This window comes from Natrix helvetica, assembly GCF_964273705.1.
Source record: "Natrix helvetica genome assembly, chromosome: 4".
NCBI classification, from domain to species: domain Eukaryota; kingdom Metazoa; phylum Chordata; class Lepidosauria; order Squamata; family Natricidae; genus Natrix; species Natrix helvetica.
Window position 1 is genome coordinate 144,389,935 of NC_138550.1, and position 11,569 is coordinate 144,401,503.

Sequence of the window (11,569 nt, forward strand, 5' to 3'; positions counted from 1 at the left end):
GGGGAAGGATGCTATAAAATCTCCATTCCCTCATCACTCCAGGAGAAGGTTACTGTGAAATCCCCATTCCCTCCCAATCAGCTGGGATTTGGGAGGCAGAGAATAGATGGGGGCAGGGCCCGTCAGAGGTGGCATTTACCAGTTCTCCGAACTGCTCAAAATTTCTGCTACCGGTTTTCCAGAACTAGTCAGAACCTGCTGAATACCACCTCTGGGGCTGCTTTCCAAGAGCATGTTTCTCCTTTTTTCATCTAGGGGATTATAATATTCTGCCTTTTTATTATTTCATTCTTCTAGGAGTGGGGTGGATGCTAACTTTCTATAATATATTACAATACATTACCTATCAAAATAGAACCCCTCAATAGAGTGGTTTTCTTTAATCTTTGCATTTCAAGACACAATAAGATACCTTTCATACGGGATAAACTTCGTATTACAAGAGGGGGAAAATGCTTTAGGCAGCTGTCAAATGGCAAGAAACCACAAAGTGATATATTATCAGCTATTTAGTGGTAACTCCCCCTCCCTTGTGATCTTGGCTAAACTAAAAGAAAGAGTACTGACAATCTTAGTAGGGCTAAGAAAACAATTTCATGGTTCCTCTTCCTTTAAAGCAGGGTTCCTAAACTTTTTGCCATCACAGTCCCTTTAGTTTAGTGTAATCTTAATATACGCACTTCCCCTAAAAATCCAAACACTAAAATAAACACAAATGAACAATGGAAACAGTACAATGAAACTTTATTTTTAATAAAAATATTTAAAAATATAAAGTTCATCGCCCTTCCTTGGACTCCGTCTGAACCTCCCCAAGAGAGGTGCATCTTAGTTTCGGAAAGCCTGCTTTAAGGTTGCCAAAAATGCCTTTAAAATCCATTTGTAAGCTCTTCAGATAGACTTTTGCTGAGAAAAAGTTTAAAGAGGAAGTACAGAGGGACAAATAAAAGGGCTGGATGGCTTAATCAGTTTCTGAAATATTATTACTTATCCATCCATGTGGCATTCTTACTGCAGAAACTAGAATTAGCTCAATTAAAGCTTAGGTGCATAAGACTTTGAAAATGTCAGGCAGCAGTTAGGTGAAAGGAAAGGTTTAAATGGCCTGATGGAGCAGCTGCAAATAACTACCAGGCATAAACAGTGAGAATGGCTAATGGCTAATTATGCCCCAGACATTGCAGAGATCTGATCCTGAAGCCATTAAGAGATAAGACAGAATGCTGTCTTTGCCAACAATATTTGTTCTCTATTAAAATAAACTCTTGCATTGAGCTGGGTGAATTTACAGAAATGCAGTATTTTTCATAAAATGCATATTTGGTAAGCCTATTTTTTAGAACCGCCATTCAGAATCCACCATGGAATTTCAGTGCCCTGAATCTGCTTTTAGGAGAGGTATACAGATACATAAATTTAAATGTATGTGAATGTACATAAATTGAACCTGTTTGATGCAGGGTTAATGCACCAGGCTAGAAACCAGGAGACCATGAGTTTTAGTCATGCTGTAGGAAGTTAGCACCCATCCCTCTCCTAAGAAAATGAGATATTTTAGGAAATGTTAAAAGGACAGAATATTTCCCTTAAAAGGGAGACAGAAACTCAGCTCCCCCACCTTTGTCAATGGGCCATTAAGGCCTGAGTCAGTCTATTTTGACATAACAAAGATCTACCTCTTTCAGGCAGAGCCATAGTAGGAATTGCCCAAAGCCCTCTACACATCTCACCACATGGCACCTGGGAAGATTACATCATCCAGCAAGGCTCAACCTAGCCTGGGACTCAGGACAGCCTACAGAGTTGCCCCTGCATGGCTTCATGGGAGTCTGACAACCAATCAGAATACAAGCTCAAATTCAAAAGCCCAGAGAGGGCATAAAACTAAGGCACTCTCAGCATCTCGCCTATTATTTCTTCACCCAAGATCTTTATATATATATATATATATTTGTTTTCGTAGATTTTCACGGGTGTAGGTATGCTGGTTTTGTTGTATTCGGGTCTTTTCCCGTGTAGGATTGAGATTGTCTTGGCAACATTTCGGCAAGATCTCACCTGCCATCTTCAGGCTTGGGCTTAAAATGGGAACGGAGCTGCCGTCTTTCTGTAAATCTTGGTGGGAGGGGATGGGGTGCTGGCTTTGTTTCAGTAAGTGGAATGATTGGTTGTGTGGTTGTATCATGATTGGTAAATTGGTGCTGACTGGTGCTGGCTGTGTGTGCATTGTTGTTTTGTATTGTAACGGCCTGGGTGGTGGGTGGTGTTCATTTGTTGACTAGGGCTGGTTTCCAGATGTTTGGTAGGCGGGAGGTATCATCAAGTTTATTCATGTTGTGGGGGTGTTTCTCTATTTCGATGGCTTCCATAATTATTCTCTTGTTGAGGTGTTCTGTTTTGGAGATTAACCTGTCTCCTTCAAAGTTGATTTCATGTCCTGTAGCTTTAAGGTGCTGGAAAAGGGAGGAAGTTTTTTCTTTTTTTCTTACTGCGTTCTTGTGTTCTGTGATGCATGCATTTATCCTCCTGTTTGTTTGTCCTATATATGTTGCCGGGCAGATTTTGCATGTTATTTCGTAGACTCCTTGGTTTTCTAGCTGGATTTTGTCTTTGGGGTTTCTTAAGATGTTGGCTATTTTTTGGTCAGTGGTGAAGGCTGTCCTGATATTGTGCTTATGGAGAATTTTGCTGATTTTATCTGTGGTGCCTTTGATGTAAGGGAGGAGGGTGATGCCATTGTCCTGTTCTGTCTCTTGGTTTTTTGGGGGAGTCTCCTTTTGGATTAGATTGGTGATTGTTTTTCTTTGGAATCCGTTGGAGATTAATACATTTGTGAGAGTGTGTAATTCAGTTTTCAGGTGGTCTTTGTCGGCTAGGCGTTTGGTTCTGGAGATGAGGGCCTTGGCTACAGAGTTGATCTGTGCAGGGTGGTGATGGGATTGTGCATTTAAGTAGCGGTTGGTGTGTGTTTTTTTCTGGTAGATGGTGTGTCCTAGGGAGCCATTGGGTTTTTTGTAGATTAGCACATCCAGAAAGGGAAGTTGGTTGTTTGCTTCTATTTCCATGGTGAATTGCATTTTGGGGTGTAGGCTGTTGAGATGTGTGAGGAAGTTGTCCAGTTTTTCTTTCCTGTGTAGCCAAATCACGAAAGTGTCATCAACATATTTAAGCCAGAGTTTGGGTTTGTGTTCAGATTTGTCTAAGGCGTTGGTTTCAAAATGTTCCATGTATAAGTTTGCAATGACAGGTGAGAGGGGTGATCCCATGGGTGCTCCTTCTATCTGTTTGTATCTTTGTCCATTATGGATGAAGTATGTGTTGGTTAGGCAGTGGTTGGTCAGGTCCAGGATGTGTTTAGGGGGGTTGTGTTTGTTCTGGATGGCGGTCAAGGCTTCTTTTATAGGCACTTGGGTGAAGAGGGATATGACATTGAAACTCACGAGTAGGTCGCTGGGTTGTAGGTTTTGTTTCTTTATTGTTTCTATGAAGTGGAGTGAGTTTTGTACGTGTGAGGTGATGGACTCTGCATACAAAAAACCCAATGGCTCCCTAGGACACACCATCTACCAGAAAAAAACACACACCAACCGCTACTTAAATGCACAATACTGTAGAAAGTGTATCAGTTGGTTACAAAAGACTTTCGTTCATCTCTTCCACAGTCATCAAGCATAATTCATATTAACTCAAGTATTTTAACTCAGATATTTATACATGTTACCGTCATCATACCTCCATTTTCATTTGACTATAATTGTTTAAACGTCCTTCATCATAAAATATACCAAGATTTAATACATAACCACATACTGCTATTTCATTTACTATTTCTAAAATCCTCCAATGACACTAAATCCTTATGTCCTATTCTAGCTAAACATCCATAATATTTCATAACCAAGTTTTCTAATCCTTCTTTTTAATCACTGTTTATCCCATTTCCTTATGTTGTACCCATCAGTGACGTGCAGTCAGGTGAGGCAGGAGAGGCACAGCCTCACCACTGTCATCATGAAAAGAAAAAAAATGTAAAAGGAAAAAGGCGAGAGCTTAAGTCAGGCTGAGCTAGTTGCTGCCTCAACGTGGATGACTCTGCTTAACTGTTTAAAAAAGCCTCTAAAAAAGCTCCCTCTACTATGAGGCAGGAGAACTGCATGCCTCAACTAGTCTGACTTTAGGCGTTTTATGATCACTCGAGCAGAGTTAAGCAAAGGTTAAAAGCCTAAAAATTCCTGACGTAGGTGAGGCACGCAGTTCTCCTGCCTCATAGTAGAGGACGTTCATTTGGGCGGGGCTTCTTCAGAGGACTGGAGGCAAGAGCAGAGTTGAAATCCTCTCTGAAACAGCTGGAAAAGGTACGTGTGGGTTGGAGGGAGGGGGAGGAATTCAAACTATCCTCCTGGTGTGGGGCTGGAGGGACAGAGTCACGTTGCCTTTTCAAACCTGTAATCAGTGAAGCTGGGCTGGATCCTTCCGAGGCTGGGGGAAAGTGTGTGTGCTCCAGTATGGCTCTTTGACTGGCTTCCTGCCTCCTCCTGTGGTCTCCTCGCTGGTGCTCTACCTCCAATCCAACTTTGTGTGTGCATGTGTGTGTTTGTTTGAGAGAGAGAGTGAGAGAGAGAGGGAAGGAGGTAGGAGAGATAGTCCAATCCAACGTGTGTGTGTGTGTGTGTGTGTGTGTGTGTGTGTGTGTGTGTGTGTTTGAGAGAGGGGGAGGGAGGGAGAGAGGGAGGAAGAAGGGGAAGGGAGAAGAAAAAGAAAAAGGAGGAAACTTCTTTTGCAAAGGAGAAAAACAAATGCTGTCGCTTTAAATCGGAACTGAGCATGCCTGGCTGTGGAATTCTGGGAAATGAAGTCCACAAGTCTAAAAAAAATTGAAACCCACCACTGTGTCAGTGCCTCACCAGCCATAAACCTCACCGCACGTCACTGGTACCCATACATATATATACATTATTATCATTGTCCCTCCTTTATTTGACTATATCCTGCATCATATCATTTTCCCCCTAATAATCAAGACTTAACTGAATCCAACTTAATTCTTTATTTAATTAACCTTTATATATAATCCAAATGGGTTTCTAATCTTCCTTTCATGGGTACCATTCAATATTCATATCCAGTTATTATTTATCATAACACTACACATTGTATACATTATTATCATTATCAATTATTCATTTATATCTATTGTCACTAAAGTTTAGCTAATTTTAAATTATACTCTTCCATCTATCAACCTGTATCTTTCCAGTAGCAAAACAGTCTCATATCTTCTGCCATTTGTGGTGTCAGTTCTCTAATTAATCATCTTCTTAATCAACTTCATATGGACTCCTCTTAGCAACTCTTTGCTTATAAAATCTCTCATGTAATTTTGATGTCCTTCTTCTGTTTCCTTAATCAGCTTATCTTTGATTGTCGTAGTGTTATCAATGATATTGCTAATAAAATTTCTCTCTTTAAACCCATAAATTCTTTTGTTTTCTCTTCTTCTGTATCTTGCCATCTGGGGTAGATTTTCCCTCCATTTAATTCCTCTTTCAATATTCCACTCTTTCCCTTTTCAGAGACAAACCAATCACCATAAATATTAGCAAATTTAATTTCTTTATATTCATTTTCCTCTTCGATTGTTAGGATTTTAACCACCACTTTTTCCACTTGATAAACATCTCCAACTTCTTCATCATATTTTGCTGTTAAATGCACTAAAACTGTCACTGCGTTAATTGGTTTGCCAACTTGTGCTTATATTCTGAGTTATACAGTAGACTGAACTGTTTCTTATCTGACAATGATTAGTGTGCATGTCAGACATAATACATCACACATTCTTTACTTTCTTTCTGATCTTCTGTTCGCCTGCCAAGAGGGTGGGCAACATAACTCTGCAGAGATGTAGTTAATTGAGTTAGCAAAGTTTTGTATTTTTATTTTATTTTGTATTAAAAGGTTTTTTATTAGAACATGCTTCAAGTTTTATTTTGCTTGTCTTCAGAAGTATGTTGTATGGCATAAGGAATGCCAAGATCTTTGCCTCATTAATTCAGGGTGGAAACCCCCTCCCCCTTGACAAAAACTTCCAACTTCTTCTCTATCCTCTCATGTGTATCTGATAATTTCTGTATTTCTCAGAGTAGCTTTTGCAGACTTAAAACTTCTTTCTGCTGTTGAAATTGTGCCATTATCTCCAGCTAACAAACACTGCTGCTCTAGCTTAGAAGGTTTTAACAGGATTAAGCATCACAATAACATTTCACCTTTCTCTGGTTAAAAATATACTTCAAAGGAACATCTGTGTAATTATCTTCTTATCACTCTCTATAAACAAGCTGTGAGACCTTGAAGTGCCAAGCCAGGATAATCAGTGAAAAAAGTGTTTTGTTTCCAATACACAAACCTCCAGCCTCTGAGTAGCAGTGTTACAATGTTACAATTTCTTTGTTTCTTTTTGTATCTTTTTTGTATTTCAAATTTTTAAAAAGTCCAATTCTTAAATGAGTTAGAAAAACACCCACAGTAATGAAAGAGGAGAATTTTAGTCCATAGATTACAGAGAATAGTAAAAGAAAAGAAAAATAGAAGAAGGAAACTTAATCCATTCGTTTTAAAAGGCTTGCATAAATTCCATCCGTGAAGATAGCATTTAAAAAGTAAGATAACCCACTGTCCAAAAACAGCCCAAATTTAATTCCGCCACTTATTTCTTCTGTTCTCCAATTTATTAATTTTAAGTTTTTTTATAGGCAGTCACTTTTAAAACAATAAAAATTCCTCACCAGCTGGAAACACTTTCTCTTTCCAGACAAAACACAACACCACAAAAATATCTTCCATTACAAATTGTAAAAAGTGTGTCAATTGGTTACAAAGAGCTTTCGTGCATCCCTTCCACAGTCATCACCTACAATTCATATCAAGTTATATATTTTAAATCAAATATATTTATATATATATTACTATCATCATACCTCATTCTTCATATGACTATAATTGTTTTTATGTCCCTTTATATAAAATATTCCAAATTTCAAGCAAAACCACATGATGACATTCCATTATCTATTTTCAATATCATCCAGCAACATGACATCTTTATAACACTTTCTAAATAAAAATCAATTATGTTTAATAACAAAGTTTCTAGACCTCCTTTCTTAATCACTGTTTACAATTTATATCCAATTTCCCTTTTATCATGTCAATACAAATATTACATTATTATCATTATCAATCATTTATTTAACAATATCCATACTCATTAAACAGCATTTAAATGAAATCTGTATGTATAATAAACAGTTAAAAACAGAGGTGGCAATTCTTTGAAAGAGATCTGTTAAGTCAGAAAGAACTCTGAAGCAATAATTTATTGAGAGGAGAGAGAAAATGTGCACATGAATATGTTTCATAGACCAAGAAACCTTGTGATGCACTTTTTGCCTGCCTACAAAAAGGGCTTTAAAGTTCGTTCACATTTCTGAGCCTGTCTCCATGGCAAAGAGATTATATTCACAAGAATATCCTATTAGCATATAAAAAGGAATCAAACGATCTGGCTTCACAGTATCATAGAACTAGGATTCATCACAAAATACACTGGCGCGTCTCTTGTTTAATGCAGGACAGAACGACCTTGTCTCTAAAGCAGGGGGCCAGCAAAGCGCAGCTCTCCCTCTGCTGCGGCTCCGTTACCGGTTGGCCCCACAATTTTGAGAGGAGCTTCCGGTGGTGGGGGAGAAAGAAGCACAGTGCGCCAGGAGAAGACTCTATGGCAAGGAGAGGGTTTTCCAGTTGTCTCCACAATTGATAGGGCTTTTGGTTATGACAGGTAGAGGAAAAACTACCCCACGCTAGGAGGAGACTCTATGGTGGGGGAACTGAACTTCCGGTCAGCTCCAGAATTGAACAGGGGACTTCCGGTTAGGACCTTTGTGACTCCCGGTGTTTTCTTTTCTGTGGGAAACAGGTCCAAATGGCTCTTTGAGTGTTTAAGTTTGCCGACCCCTGCTCTAAAGGATAACTATTCACTTTCTGCTTATATACTTCCAATAGGGAAAAAAAATGCTATATGTCTATTTGGCAACTCTTCCCTTAATATTTAGGGGAAAGCTGCTTTGGTATTTCGACATTTAGTTCTAGTCTTGGCTGTCCATGGTATCCTGAGTATACTATGGACATCCATGTCACTAGAGGCATAAATGACCAGGATCAAATCATCCTACTTTGGACATCATATGCAAAGATCCAGCTCTCGGGAGAAGACTTTAATGCTGGGAAGGTGGTGGAAGGAAAGGGAAGAAGACCTTTCAGACCTGGCTGGACACAGTTTCAGTGATGTTGATGATGCTCCATTGGGAGACTTGAAAGACCAGGTTAGAGATAGATCTTCATGAAGAAAATCTACTTGGTTGCTAGAAGTCAAAAAAGATTTGGTAACACTTAATATTCAAAAAGGATGCGATGGCTCGGTGGCTAAGACGCTGAGCTTATCGATCAGAAGGTTGGCAGTTTGGTGGTTCGAATCCCTGGTGCCGCGTAACCGAGTGAGCTCCCGTTACTTGTCCCAGCTTCTGCCAACCTAGCAGTTCGAAAGCATGTAAAAAAGCAAGTAAAAAAATAGGAACCACATTTGGTGGGAAGATAACAGCGTTCCATGCGCCTTCGGTATTTAGTCATGCCGGCCACATGACTATGGAGACATCTTCGGACAGCGCTGGCTCTTCGGCTTTGAAACAGAGATGAGCACCTACCCCTAGAGTCAGGAACAACTAGACCATATGTGCGAGGGGAATCCTTACCTTTACCTTTTAATCTTGAATCAATCTTGCTTCTAGAGCATGGGTGTCAAACTTGCAGCTCGCAGGCCGGAGGTATCACGCACTGGCCACCCCCACCCCCGGTTTAGTGAAGTGGGGAAAGTTGTGATATGTCACATGACAACATGTCATTGACTCTCCCTGTTCTAGAGCAATACATAACAGGCACGTTCCACCATTCAATCACAAGCCTTCAGATAATTGGATCATTATATTTTATCAATCATTCCTTCTTTAACCCATTGCCTCCCCCATGTAGTTTCAAGAGCCTTCACCATCTTCGTCATGCTATTTTAGAATACTGTATGCTGCCATATGTTAATCTCATTCCTAAAAGCAGCACCAAGAACTAAATATAGTAATTCATACATGGTCCAATCGGCAAAAAATTAACTGCAGCTATTATTTCTCAAAATTCTGGCATTAACTCATTTTACAATGCCCAGCTGCATTGCTAAGCGCCTAAATTGAATTCATAAGTACTGCTCCCAATTAGGTGTTTTTTTTCTGACCTGCCTTATTGCCCCACCTACCACAACCTAGTAACACAATATTGCAATGCCCGTGTGACATTGCCCTCAGTATTTTCTAAACCCAAAGCTGGGCAGCTTTACATTATTCTAGATGCATCTGTATTAAAGTAGTGTACGAAAGACACACACATATCCCGGCCAACTCCATCCAGCAGCAGTGGCAAAATATATTAAATCCGATGCACTTCAGTATCCATTTATTCAAAAAGTGGTGATGTTAGGTGACTGGTGGCAAATGGGATCAGCTGGGTGTTTACTGACAGTTCAGGCTGATGCAAGCATACTTCCTTGCCTATAGTCACTGGTCAGCCTCATCTGTTCTCTATCATCATTTTAGGCAATTTCTGGCTGCCAAACTTTGAAACTGAGAGACAACTTGGTGCAGTGGTTAAAGTACCAGGTTAGAAACTGGGAGACTCTCAGTTCTAGTCCCACCATACGCACTGAGCAATCTGGGTGACCTTGGGCCAATGACTCTCCTTCAACCCTAGGAAGCAGGCAATGGAAAACCACTTCTGAAAAACCTTTCCAAGTAAAATGAAGTTAGGTTTAGGGGGCTCAAAATAATTGTTGGAAGAAATGTCCATCTGGGTTCAGTTCCCAAGTGGGGAAAAAGACACTGGATTCATGGAAGTTTCTTGGAAAGAAGGTTTATTGATGAACAGTACCACATGGCTTGAGGTCCTGGGCAAAGAGGCACATGTGTGTGAGAGAGAGAGAGACATGTATACCCTTTTGGGGGATTTGAATTTGAGCTTGTATTCTGATTGGTTGTCAGACTCCCATGGGGTCATGCAGGGGCAATTCCGTGGCCTGTCCTGAGTCCCAAGTTTGGTTGACTCTTGCTGGGTGATGATGCAATGAAAGGGGTTTGGGCAATTCCTACTATGGCTCTGCTGAAGGAGGTAAATCTTTGTTATGTAGAATAGACTAGCCCAGGCTTAATGGTCCATTGACAAAGATGGAGGGGGGGAGCTGAGTTTCTGCCTCCCTTTTAGATGAAATATTCTGCCTTTTTAATATTTCCTAAAACATCTCATTTTCCTAGGAGAGGGATGGGTGCTAACTTCCTACACCTTCTTAGTGTCCCCTCTTGAGACAGCAAGTTACCTGCCAGGTTCAGCAACCCCTGAATATATTAAAACAGAGAAACATTAAAAATGATTCATTTAACTAGGAGTTTAAGGATATAGTCTTGTATAGGGTAGTGATGGTGAACCTTTTCGGCACCGAGTGTGCAAACCGGAACGCACATGCATGCACATTCATGTGTGCATGCTGGAGTGCCCGAAACCTGACCAGTTGGTCGGCGTGCACATGCCTAATTTTGGGGCATTTTGGGGGCATTTTCAGGATGTTTTCAGGTCTGTTTTGGCCTGAAAAATGGCCCGAAAACGCCCCCCAAACAGCCTGAAAATGTCCTGAAGATGCCTGAAAACGGCCCGAAAATGGTCCCAAAACACAATTTTTTCAAGCCATTTTTCAGGCAGTTTTCCGGCGCTCCAGCACCTGCGAAGACCAGCTGGCCGGCGTTCCAGAATCCAGAATAGCAGCTGGCGATGGCGCACGTGCCCACAGAGAGTGCTCTGCATGCCACCTTTGGCACTCGTGCCATAGGTTCGCCATCATGGGTACAGGGCAGAGGTCTTCAAACTTGGCAACTTTAAGACTTGTGGACTTCAACTCCCAGAATTCTCCAGTCTGGCTGGAGAATTCTGGGAGTTGAAGTCCACAAGTCTTAAAGATGCCAAATTTGGGGACCCCTGGTATAGGGGTACCATATATGAGGTACAAACTCTGGCTACTAGATGGAGGGAAATACTGGCTGCAGAGCTCTTTGTTGCCATCTAGTGGCCATCTGAAAGTGTGTCTCCATATGTGTTTTCAAATCATCCATTGAACAAAATAGTTCTCAATTTACAACCGTTAGTTTAGTGACGATTTCTGCAGCAGCCCCACGATGGTTCATATTTATGACCATTGCTGTATCCCAAGGTCCTGTGATCCCCATTTGCGATCTTCCGACAAGCAAAGTCAATATCGAAGCCAGATTCACTTAACAACCATGTTACTAACTTAGAAACTGCAGTGATTCTCTTAACAACGGTGACAAGAAAGGTTGTAAAATGGGGCAAAATTCAGTTAGCAAATATCTCACTTAACAGAAATTTGGGGCTCAATTGTGGTCATAGGTTGAGGACTACCTGTAAA